This window comes from Camelina sativa, chromosome 2 (assembly GCF_030686135.1).
Source record: "Camelina sativa cultivar CO46 ecotype springtype chromosome 2, ASM3068613v1".
Lineage (NCBI taxonomy): Eukaryota > Viridiplantae > Streptophyta > Magnoliopsida > Brassicales > Brassicaceae > Camelina > Camelina sativa.
In genome coordinates, this window is record NC_141881.1 from 10314458 (window position 1) to 10328231 (window position 13774).

Genomic DNA, 13774 nt, shown 5'->3' on the forward strand with positions numbered 1-13774 from the left:
TTTTTGGTTTTGGTTCTAATGTGTTTTAATGTGTTTGGTTTAAGGTGGTAAATGGATATACTAATATTATTACCATTTGAATATATTTTTAAAAAATCAAAAAAAATTTTGGTTATTTCCGGTAATGGGTCGGTTAGATTAAAATATAACCATAAATAACTCAAAATATATTGTAATTAAGTAGATTAGCTTAATATAACCAAAAGTAAGCCGAATATAACCGAAATTAACCAAACATACCAATTCAAAAATACCAAATTGGAAAAATTATTTTTTTTGGTTCGGTTTGGTTTGGTCGGTTATTTAGTCATTCTAATTTGAGGGTTGGCTGAGTGATGGTAAAGTTATGGCTGAGTTATGCAACATATATATTAATTTATTATATACCTTCTCGAAAATACAAAAAGTGTTGTTGGGGAGACACAAACAATAATTATGTTTATTGTTAAGAACCACACACGTAATAAATGAGATTTTAGCGAATTTTTATTTAAAAGGAATTCAAAATTTGAATTTGAATTTTTTAATTTTTTTTAATAAAAGTATTTCTCAAACAATTGACTGATATGGCTGAGTTATCGACATAAACGACTGACTTATGAAATATTTGTAAATTAGAATTATTATAACTCAAAACTAAAATATAGAATGAAAAAATGAATATTACAATCATTATAAGCAATAAAAAGTAATAATTATAGACAAAAATTGATTTTTACACTGTCTGATCAAAATGTGTAAAACATTCAAAACATGACATTTAGGGGTTAGGGTTAGGTTAGGGTTAGGGTTTGAGGTGTAGGGTTCATATTTCCAACATTATGAGTTTTAATATAACAATTTGGTTTTGGTTATATTGTGTTTGGTTTAAGGTGGTAATTTGGATATACTAATATGATAACCATTTGAAAATTTAAAAAATTTTGAAATTATTTTTCGGTTATTTCCGGTTATGGGTCGGTTAGATGAATATATAACCATAAATAATCCAAATGTTACCCAAATTAGGTCGATTAACTTAATATAACCGATAGCAAGCCGAATATAACCGTAATTAACCGAAAATAATGGAAAAAATAGTTTCTGGTTTGGTTCGGTTTGGTCGGTTATTTAGTCATTCTAATTTGAGGGTTGGCTGAGTTATGGTAAAGTTATGGCTGAGTTATCGTTTAGGATCTTCTCAATAATATGAAAACGTATTCTTCTTTCATGGGTCTTTTGTTCTGTCAGATTCCTAATAAGTATTAAAACGTCTCTCGATATTATAAAAAGTGTTGTTAGGGAAGCGCAAAAAATCACTAATTCTGTGTCTGCTCAAATCCACGCATAATCAATTCATAAAGTGAGCTTTTTATCACAAGATATTATTGCAAATAATTAAATAATTATTATTCGAATTTAGAATTTTATTTTTCTAAAAGTATTAAAACGTCTCTCGATATTACAAAAAAGTGTTGTTAGGGAAACGCGAAAAATCACTAATTCTGTGCCTGCTCAAATCCACACGCATAATAAATTCATAAAGTGAGCTTTTTATCACAAGATATTATTGCAAATAATTAAATAATTATTATTCGAATTTAGAATTTTATTTTTCTAAAAGTATTTCTCCAACAATTGAATATTAAAATTATTATAACTCAAAATTTAAATTTAGAATGGAAATATGTCTATTATTAGGTTAACTGATGGTTTCCCGCCAAAATATCGTTTTACGGCTGAGTTATGGAAAACGGAAAAACAAAAGGTCATGTGACGGCTGAGTTATAGTGAGTTATGGCTGAGTTATCACAAGAAACAATCTGAAAGTAAATGGATGATATATATGACTTTACGGCTGAGTTATAATATTTACGGGAAAACGAAAGGTCATGTGACGGCTGAGTTATAGTGAGTTATGGCTGAGTTATCACAAGAAAAATCTGAAAGTAAATAGATGATATATATGACTTTACGGCTGAGTTATAATATTTACGGGAAAACGAAAAGTCATGTGACGGCTGAGTTATAGTGAGTTATGGATGAGTTATCACAAGAAAAATCTGAAAGTAGATAGATGATATATATGACTTTACGGCTGAGTTATAATATTTATGGGAAAACGAAAGGTCATATGACGCCAAAAACTCTACACAGAGACGTAGCTGATCGGTTTTCCATAGCCCCCAAAAACATTGCAATTGTCGATCATTGGAGACAAAAACTGGTGGAGTGTGCGCCATATGTTTCAATGCCTTTTTCGAGAACATGTAGCTCAGCTTTAGCTCATGGCTAAACGCGTCCAATCCGTAGTCTCCAAGAACAAGCTCCACAAACTTGTCGTGTGTTGTGCCTCCATCTATATGCACAACTATACACCCTCTATCGTCGGTGTTAAATACATATCTCTGTGTCTTTACCCAATTACCGGAAACAACTAGTACTGGAACTGGATCCATGAAAGAAAATGAAGAACAAGTTGAAGAAGAAGTAGAAGAACAAGGTGAAGAACAAGTTGAAGAAGAAGTAGAAGAACAAGGTGAAGAAGAAGTAGAAGAACAAGGTGAAGAACAAGGTGAAGAAGAAGTAGAAGAACAAGGTGAAGAACAAGGTGAAGAACAAGGTGAAGAAGAAGTAGAAGAACAAGGTGAAGAAGAAAGTGAAGAAGAAGTGGAAGAACAAGTAGAATAAGAAGATAAATAGTTCACTTATTAACCAGTTGAAGAACAAGAGTCAAACGACGTTTCGTATTTCCGGAGAAAAAAGATGATGACATAGAATGCTGACATGGATGCTGCGTCCGACGTGGCAAGTCAGCCATCAAACAATTAATAACTCAGCCTAAATAAAACTCAGCCATCAAACAAATTATAACTCAGTCACAACATGAAAAACATTACAGTAATTAAAAAGAAAAAAAGTTTGTTCTAGTAATTAATCTTTTGTTAATAAGTCAGCCGTCAAATGGCTGAGTTGTATGCTAAGTCAGCCTGTGACGGCTGAGTTATAGCTTTCTTACCATAACTCAGCTGTAACAACATCTCATAAGTCAGCCGTTTTTCATAACTCAGCCAGGCAGAAAATGGTAACTCAGCCGTGTCGTAGTGATATCTCAGCCAAAATTTTGACAACTCAGCCGTGTCTTTGTGATAACTCAGCCAAAATTTTGACAACTCAACCATCGGGTGAAAACTCAGATTTTAATAAGTCAGCCGTAACGCTTGGCTGACTTATGAGCATAACTCAGCCAGATTTTCATAAGTCAGCCGTCCGCTCTTACTCAAATATTTTTCCAATAACTCAGCCACAACATACCTATAACTCAGCCGCAACATACTCTGTAACGTGTTACGGCTGAGTTATGGTTACATGTTAGCGGTTTCTGACGTGGCGTCTGACGTGGTAATGGCATTTTTGTAATAACGTTTTTTCTGGTAACATAAAACAGGGGCACGCTGGGTATTTTGAAAATACCCGAAATATTCTAGTAATAAAAAAGTTTTTTTGTAGATTCTGGTAATATGACTTAAAATGAGTAACAGTTGAGTAATTCACCGAAACCGAAACCCTAGTAATAAAAAAGTTTTTTGTAGATTTTGTCAACCGAAACCGTCATGGAACCACTATAAATCCTTCTTCTTCCCTCGCTATTCTCCACATTCTCATCCAATTTCCCTCCTTTTCTCTCCGATATTACCGACAATGAGTGATTACTTGAGAAAATCAATCCAAGACCTTGATCTGGATACTGACGACATCCATGTGGTTCTTCCTCCGGAATTCACTTCCCGAGCGGCTGTTATCAACCAATTTTCCATCGTCGTCACGCCAGTGAATCTATGAAAACAGAACCTCCGCGCTCTCATTCGTCAAATGCCTCGAGTGTGGGGTTTCACGGACGAATGTGTGGGTCGTTTAATTGATGGAGGGTGTGTCCAATTTTGATTTCAATCAGAAGAATCAATGAACTTGGTAGTTTGTCGAGGCCCCTGGTCATTCAACGATGGGATGTTATCCACCCAGAGATGGTACCCTAATATCAGTGAAGAGACAATGCGGATCATCCCATTTTGGGTTCAAATCCAAGGTATTCCTATCCTCTATCTGACAAATGCTATGGCTAGGTGGATAGGTAACCGGTTAGCATTTGTGACAGAAGTAGACTATGATGAAAATGTCAATCAAATAGGGGCAGTCCGTGTTAGGGTAGATTGGAATTTGGATAATCCTCTTAGGTTTCAAAAGAATATCCAATTTATTGTGGGAGAAAACACGATTGTTAAGTTTCGTTATGAAAAATTAAGAAAATTCTGTAAGAAATGTGGATCCTTGAAACATGATGCAAAGGAGTGTCCTTTGTTCTTTGATGCAGCTGAAGACTCTGATCCTGAGGACTCGGATGATGATCATGGAGGAAATGATCATTTTGATGGAGGAAATGATATGTCTGCAACTCCAACTTTGCAAACGGTTGATCCGGCGACTCTCATCCCTGGAATTCAAAATGCCTCCCCCTTCCACGATATCTCCACCATCCACGGGAGTCCACTATGTTTCATCTTTCACTTTACCAAGTCTGTTTGAAGATCCTGACTTAACTGCTGAACGAATATGTTATCTCTATGCTAAGTACAAGGGGAAAGCAGTTCAGGGAACAAGTATACAGTGACAATGCACAACCAGAATTTGTTTTCATGAAGCGCAAGAGAGTGACGTTTGAGGGTGAGTTTAACAAAGCTGAAGCTGCTGAGGAGATGGCGGTCCTGAGCCAAATCCATAAAAAAGGCAAATCATCAGTTTCAGTGGGATCCTGTTCAGCTACAAATGGATTCGACATAGGCGCGGGGGGCTCGATACTCCCAGATCCAATATGAGAATCCTCTCCTGGAACTGTCAGGGTATTGGACCACCGCTGACTAAATCTCGACTGGGTAGCCTATGTATAACTACCAAGTGTGATGTACTATTTCTTTCTGAAACTTTAAACCAGTATGATGTATTATGTAAACTTAAGTGTGATGTAGGATTCTCAAACTTAATTATCGTACCCCCTCAAGGGAGGAGTGGTGGTTTAGCCTTGTTGTGGAAAGATCATGTGTCTCTCTCCTTAATTTCAAAGGATGAGAGAATAATTGACACCACTGTAACCCTTAATAATATCTCTTTCTACTTGTCTTGTGTGTATGGCCATTCGGTTCAAAGTGAAAGACATTATCTCTGGGAAAGACTCAAAGCTCTATCACCATCTAGACTAAATTCTTGGATCCTTATTGGTGATTTCAACGAGATAAGTTCAAACCAAGAAAAAATAGGAGGACCGATACGGGATGAATGAAATTTCAGAGAGTTTAGAGATATGATTTCCACATGTGATCAATTAGATGTTTGTTCCAGGGGAAATAGATTTTCTTGGGTGGGAGAGCGTTATTCACATACAGTTCATTGTTGCGTAGACCGTGCAATGGTCAATTCGTCAAGTCGAGCAAACTTTCCCAATGCAGAACTGGAGTTCTTGGAGTATGCTGGTTCAGATCATAAGCTTTTGCTTCTCCATTTTCGTGATAGACAATTTTATCGAAAACGAACATTCCAGTTTGATAAGAGAATGTGCGACATCCCCACCTTCAAGACCGTAGTTGAGCAAGGCTGGTCTATAGGAAATGATAACATTGATATCCCTATCAACCAAAGAATATCAAGCTGCAGACAGGCCATGGCAAAACTCAAGCGTCAATCAAAACTAAATGCTGAACACAGAATAAAGTCAATCCAACAACAGTTAAACATGGCCATGGAGAGTCCTCTTAGAGTTGTAAGACAATGAATCCCTCAGCTACATGATGCACTTGCGAAAGCTTATTCTGATGAGGAAAAACATTGACAACAAAAAGTCGTAATCAGTGGATGGTAGTGGGAGACCGCAACACTACTTTTTTCCATGCTTCTGCTAAGACGAGATATGCACAAAACATAATCATTTCTATACTAGATAGTCAAGGTAAACTTTATAGAGGGGATAAGGAAATTGGTGAGCATGCGCAGGATTTTTTCACCAGTGTTTACGCAACAATGGTCATTTTGTCTCTCCAACTGAATTCTCGGACTTTAAAGCGACAGTAACAAAGGACATTAATACCAGCTTAACAAGGGAGTTCAGCGATAAAGAAATTTATGAAGCAGTATGCCTAATTGGGGATGACAGGTCACCAGGACCAGATGGACTTACAGCTCGTTTTTACAAACAATGTTGCGACACCGTGGGAAAGCACGTAATTGAGGAAGTCAAATCTTTTTTCAGAACATCAATTATGAAACCAAGTATCAACCATACAAATATTTGTATGATTCCAAAGATTGATAATCCCACCACACTTTCTGATTATCGACCTATAGCCATGTGCAATGTTCTTTATAAGATAGTGTCCAAGTGTTTAGTTAAAACGACCGACCCCTTTTTCTTTTTTTAATAAATAATAATAATAATAATAATAATAATAATAATAATAATAATAATAATAATAATAATAATAATAATAATAATAATAATAATAATAATAATAATAATAATAATAATAATAATAATAATAATAATAATAATAATAATAATAATAATAATAATAATAATAATAATAATAATAATAATAATAATAATAATAATAATAATAATAATAATAATGAACTACAACTAGTGGTCCCATACCCACTAGCCACCTAACCACAATCACAATCAACAGCGCAATAACAATACCAATAACAATATCCAATAATAATCCAATATTATAGCAAAGGCAATATCCAAATACCAAACAACAAGAAACATGGAACTAGCAACCTAGCAATGTTTCTAATGACTCAACCCTAGCAACCTAGCAATGCCAGACAACATCCAATCGAGTCCCTAGAACACCCTCCTCTTCATTGCCTTGATTCCACGATCACACTTTGCCTTTACCTGCACCACAAACACAAATTGAGATGCATGAGTATTTGATAAACACTCAGTGAGGCAATCCTCCCATCTACTGGGCTATACACACAAGCAACAGTGATTCCAAAGTTCCAAAACAAGCAACAAACAAACACACAAACCAGGAAATCAAACATCATCTCGCTGGAAGGGAGGTGTCGACCGACACCAGCCCAGTGTCGACCAACACTGGCTAAATGGTGTCGACCGACACTACCCCACAGTGTCGATCGATGCCTGACTTGCTGGTGTCGACCGACACCAAGTGGTGTCGATCGACACTCCCTCTGCAACTGCGATCCGCGCGAAGTCGAGAGTCGAATCTCGCTCCCAATATCCTCCAAATCGTCCAATACTCAAAACCCAAGCCTTATACCTCCGTAGGAACCTGTAACAACCAATCCCCAGCAAGAAAAACACACAAACAAGCAACAACAAGCAACAACAAGGGAATCAAAGGCTTAGATTAGCCATGGTCATGCACTCACCTCTCTGCAGAAAGTTTCTGACCAAATAGAACGAATCCCTCACTCCTAGCAAGCTTCTAGCACCTCTCCAGCCTTAGATCTCTCAGGAACAGCAAGGAATCTCACCAATCTCTTTCAGAAGCTCAAGAACTACTCTCTCTTTTCTTTTTCTCTGAAAACGGCAGAAAATACAAAACAACACGACCCTAGGTCGTTTTCTTCCTCTAAAAACTTGATTTTAGGGATTCCCTAAACCAACCACACAAACCGGACAATTAAAACTGAACCGACCAAACTAGCCACAACTGGTGTCGATCGATGCCTCACGAGAAGGTGTCGATCGACACCCTTACCAAAATACCAAAAATTGGTTTGCGGGTGTTACAATTCTTCCCCACCAATCTAGATTCGTCCTCGAATCTCGAACAACCATCAGCCAAGGACTCCCGTGCAACCGTCTCCACGGCCCGCACTCCTCCGACCGATACAGAAGGTCACCTCTAGGCGATAGACTCACGCTCCAGGCGTCATTTGCTCTTGACTTTTTGGACTTTCCTTTACTCGTAGGCCTAAACCTTGAGTTTTTATTGGCTCCTCATCAGACCTAAGTCTGCATGCCAAATGTTGGCTCCTCATCAGGCCGAAGCCCGCATGCCATAATATATAAGGAAAAGTCCAAGCTCGTCTCTCGGGTTGCCACCCTACAGCGCGCCCCCGGATCGTCATCCGAAGTCGATATACCAACCATACTCCCGAGCCACAAAGTCTCTGAATATGGCAGTACTAGGAGAACCTAAGTCCCCCAAGAGTCGCGAGCAAACAATTCTGAACACGTCCGAGTCCTATCCCTATCCAGGTTTCCTTCGCGTGGCTCGCGAAAAAACATCTCAATGTCCTACCAACCACATATTCCCTCACTGGAATACCTCATGACCACACAAGGATCATATACACGCCACAAGGGCCGCCACAAACGCCAAACAAAATATCCTAAAGAGGACCGCCACCAAGGCCAAACAAATGTCCTAAAGAGGACCGCCACCAAGGCCAAACAAATGTCCTAAAGAGGACCACCACCAAGGCACTCTGGCTAAACAGCCCGCCACAAAGGCCATCTGTCACGAAGTACCGTCACAAAGACCATATGTCCCGAAGGACCGTCACAAAGACACTCTGGCTAAACAGCCCGCCACAAAGGCCATCTGTCCCGAAGGACCGTCACAAAGACACTCTGGCTAAACAGCCCGCCACAAAAGCCAAACAAATGTCCTAAAAAGGACCGCCACCAAGGCCACACAAATGTCCTAAAGAGGACCGTCACAAAGACACTATGGCTAAAAAGCCCGTCACAAAGACCACACATTGTCCAAAACGACCGCCACACACGGGCACACTGACTCAAAAGTCCGCCACTAAGGCCACACACAAGCCCCCCTTTAAGGCTCTCCACCGCTAAAATGGACAAATTCTAACTCCCATAAAACTTTCCATATTTAGCACTTTCCATTTTTGGAAACTTTCCACTTTTGGAAACTTCTCCTTCAGGAAACTTTCCTTCACAACCCCGCCTCACGGAAACTTTGTACCCCAACACCACCTCATCTTGTTACTGAGTCGCACAATCAACCACCCCAAGCGACCGAGTAACAAGAGAGATGGGCTGGAATACTCCATTCCCGCTCAAGCCACGGATTACAGATGGGACCAGGCTAAACAAGCTCAAGTCGCGGCTTGCTTCTCATACCACTTCTTGAACCTTGTCTTCATCTTTGCCTCAGGCTCCCAAGTCTGCTCCTCAACACCATCACAGTCCCACAGGACTCTCATCAAAGGAATCTTCTTCTTCTGAAGTTCCTTGATCCTCCTCTCGAGAACCCTCACTAGTCTCGCCTCCACTGTCATGTTAGGCTGAAGATCCTCAGGAATCTTAGCCAACACCTGCTCACCCTCACGGAGACACTTCCGCAACATAGACACATGGAAAACCTTATGGAATGCACGCATCACCTCAGGTAACTCCAGTCTATACGCCACTGGTCCAGCCTGCTCAATCACTCTGAATGGACCCATATACCTCGAACTCAACTTAGTCTCTGACAATGACCTGTTCGGACCCCGCAACATGGCCATCTTGAGGTACAGTCTGTCTCCTACCTAAAACTCAAGATCTCTCCTCCTCCTATCAGCATAACTCCTCTGTCTATCCTGAGCCTCCTTCATGTTCAGCTTGAGAACCCGAATCTTCTCTGAGGTCTCCTGAACAAAACTAGCACCAAACATGCTCCTCTCCCCCACCTGAGTCCAGCATAATGGTGTACGACATGGCCTCCCATACAAAGCCTCATAAGGAGCCATCTTAATACTCGCCTGATAACTGTTGTTGTAAGCAAACTCTACCAGGTTCAGGTGATCTGCCCAATGGCCACCCCAATCCAACACACACATCCTCAGCAAATCCTCCAGCGTCTGGATCGTCCTCTCAGACTGTCCATCTGTCTGGGGATGATAAGCTGTACTCATATGCACCTTAGTGCCCATCTCCGCCTGAAATGCCTTCCAGAACACCGAAGTGAACTTAGAATCTCTATCAGACACAATGCTCGTTGGCACCCCATGCAATCTGACTATCTCTCTCACATACTTCTTAGCCAAAACCGCTGCTCCATCAGTCTTCTTAATGGCCAGAAAATGTGCAGACTTAGTCAACCGGTCCACAATGACCCAAATAGCATCAAAGGTCCGTGACACGGGCAATCCTACCATGAAATCCATGGTGATCATATCCCACTTCCACTCAGGAATGGGTAAACTCTTCAGTAACCCGCCAGGAACCTGATGCTCAGCCTTCACTAGCTGACACACATCACACCCCGAAACCCAACTAGCCACATCCTTCTTCATCCCGACCCAATGATAGTACCTCTTGAGGTCACAGTACATCTTAGTCGCTCCTGGATGAATGGATAACTTGCTTGCATGAGCTTCTCTCAGAATCTCCTGTCTCAACTCCTCATCCTTGGGCACACAAACCCGACCGTGCACCAAGATAGTACCATTATCTGAGACCTGATACTCTGAATCCACATCCTTAGAGGCATTCACCAGCCCCAAATCCTTCTCCTGAGCCAACCGCACCCTACTCAGAAGATCTGCTCTATCTACTGCTTCCAAACCCAACGGTTCCTATGAAACAGCACATAGGCTCAAAGCACTGATCTCCCCTACCAGAGACTCCATCTCATGCTCCTGAGCCGAAGCTACCCTCTTCCGACTCAGAGCATCTGCAACCGTGTTAGCCTTACCAGGATGATAGGCTATCTCCAAATCATAATCCGCCACCAGCTCCATCCACCGCCTCTGTCTCAAATTCAGCTCAGGCTGAGTGAATATATACTTCAGGCTCTTATGATCTGTAAACACCTGTACCTTTGCACCATAAAGATAAGATCTCCAAATCTTCAGGGCAAAAACCACAGCACCCATCTCCAAGTCATGAGTAGGATAGTTGCCTTCATGCACCCGCAACTGCCGCGATGCATAGGCAATCACCTTCCCATGCTGCATCAGAACACACCCCAAACCAACTCTAGATGCATCTGTATAAACCACATAGGGTTCTCCTTGCTCAGGCAAAGCCAACACTGGCGCAGTAGTCAACATCTCCTTCAGGCTTGCAAAGCCTTCCTCACACTCTTCTGACCAGACAAAAGGAACATCCTTCCCTGTCAACTTAGTCATAGGACGTGCTCTGCTTGCAAACCCCTGCACAAATCTCCTGTAATAGCCTGCCAATCCAAGAAAACTACTGATCTCTGTGGCATTCTGCGGTCTAGGCCAATCCCTGATAGCCTGAATCTTCTCTGGATCTACTGAAACCCCCTCAGCAGAAACAATATGACCCAGAAAGCCCATCTCACGCTGCCAAAAACTGCACTTGCTCAACTTAGCAAACAACTTCTGCTCCCGCAGCTTCTCCATAACTGCCCTCAAATGCACTGCATGCTCTTCAGGACTCTTAGAATAAACCAGAATATCGACTATGAAAATGATGATAGATACATCCAGAAACTCCTGAAACACACTGTTCATCAATCTCATAAACGCTGCTGGTGCGTTAGTCAACCCGAAAGGCATAACCACAAACTCATAATGCCCATACCTCGTCCTGAAAGCAGTCTTCCTCACATCTGCCTCATCAATCGGTATTTGATGATAACCCGACACCAGAGCTACCTTAGAGAACCAAGTAGCACCCCTCCACTGATCCAACAACTCATCAATCCTCGGGAGGGGGTACTTGTTCTTCACAGTAACCCGGTTCAAACCTCGATAATCAATACACAACCGGAAACTCCCATCCTTCTTCTTAACAAACAACACCGGCGCTCCCCATGGTGATACGCTAGGACGGATGAATCCCTTACTCAATAAATCCTCTAGCTGCTTCTTCAGCTCTGCCATCTCTGCTGGAGCCATCCTGTAAGGAGCCTTAGATAACAGCATCGTCCCTGGTTCCAGTTCAATGGTGAAAGGATCCGACCGAGATGGTGGTAATCCCTGCAAAGACTGAAACACATCCTCAAACTCCTCCACTACCGGGATACCGCTCACCGTAGACTTCCCCACTGACTCTGGCATAGATATAGTAACCAAATAAGCCTCACGGCCCTTCTCGATCATCTTCCCAGCCTGAATGGCTGAGATCACGAGACTCCCTGAAGTCGGTCAATACCCTGAAAAACCAACTTCCCTCCTGCACGCTCAAACTCCACTCTACCCCGATGGCAATCCAAATGCACCCTATGCCGATGCAACCAATCCATCCCGAGAATAACATCATACAGCTCCACTGAACTGATAAGCAAATCCGCTGGCCATGACCCCCCTGCGATCTGAATATCAATTCCTCTAGCCCGAGCAAATACTCTCAGGAACTCGCCTCCCGCAACTCTGACAACTCCTGCACGCTCTCCAGGATCCCCGTTGATCCCCGCACACTCTGCACACACTCTGGAGTAATGAAGCTATGCGAAGCTCCAGAATCAAACATAACATGGGACTTAAACCCGCCCACCAACAAGGTCCCTACACAAACCTCATGTGTTGAGAACCTAACACTTTATCACATGAAACATAAAATCTGACCCTACTAAAATTCACAAAGATTAAGTACCAGAAATTATACATGTGATCGCCCCGGCACTGGTTCCACCAGTCTCTACTGTCGTGAAAACCTGAGGCCCCTGCTCAATCCGTGCCACCTGCTGACCTCCAGGCTGCACCTGCTGCAACGCTGCCACTGCTGCCGGCTGCAACTTGGGACAAAAAGGCCTGATGTGCCCTGTCTCCCTACAGTGATAACATACCCGAGGTCCTGCCGTCGGAACACTCCTCTTGGGACAACTAGCAACCCTGTGATCCCTGCTCCCACAACCGAAGCAACTCGCACCACTCGGCTTCTGCGTAGCCTCCCACTTCCTCTTGGTTCCCTGAGCATGCCTACCGCCCTTGCTAGAACCACCCTGCTGCTGAGCCTTACTAGGCTGAACTGCTGGAGCTACCGCCACTGACTGTGCCCGGATATCCTCCTCAATCTCTACTGCAGTCTCAACCAGCTCTGCACGCGTAGCATAACTCCTCCCTCTACAGTGAACTCTCAAGTCATCACGTAGAGCCCTCAAGAACCTCCTGATCTGAGCCTCCTCAGGCTCTATAGCCCGACCTCCATAACAAAGAAGTCGACTGAACTCCAAGTCCAGCTCCCGCACTGACCGTGTCCCCTGAGACAACTGAAGGAACTGCACCTCCAAACGATCCAATGCCTCCCTAGGAAAATACTTGCGGTTGAACTCCAAAACGAAGTCAGCCCAAGTCATCTCCCGCTGCACCCTCCTAGCAGCCACAGATCTCCACCACAACTCAGCATCACCACTCAAAAAGTAGACCCCTATGTCCACCCAGAACTCCTCAGGACATCTCAGAGTATGGAAGTTACGTTCCACCCTCGTCCTCCACGCATCCGCAGCAGTAGGATCTACACCTCCCGAAAACTGCTCAGTACGCAACCGACCCATCTCTGTCAACATGCTGAGATAACGAGCATGGACTCCCGTATCCGCAGCCACTGGCTGCCGCTCCTCCGCCACCACTGGTGGCACTACCTGAGCCTGAGCCGGTACCACTGGTGGTAACCGCGCCAACACCTCTGCTAGCAGAGCCGCAAAGTCATTACCAGGGACTCCCCCCGCTGGGACTCTCACACCCGGGACCCTAGCATCACCGGCCACTGGAGCATCAACACCGCCCCCTTCTGCCAAGCTCACGGAATCCCCCGGAACACCCTGCGACTCGCCAACACCCT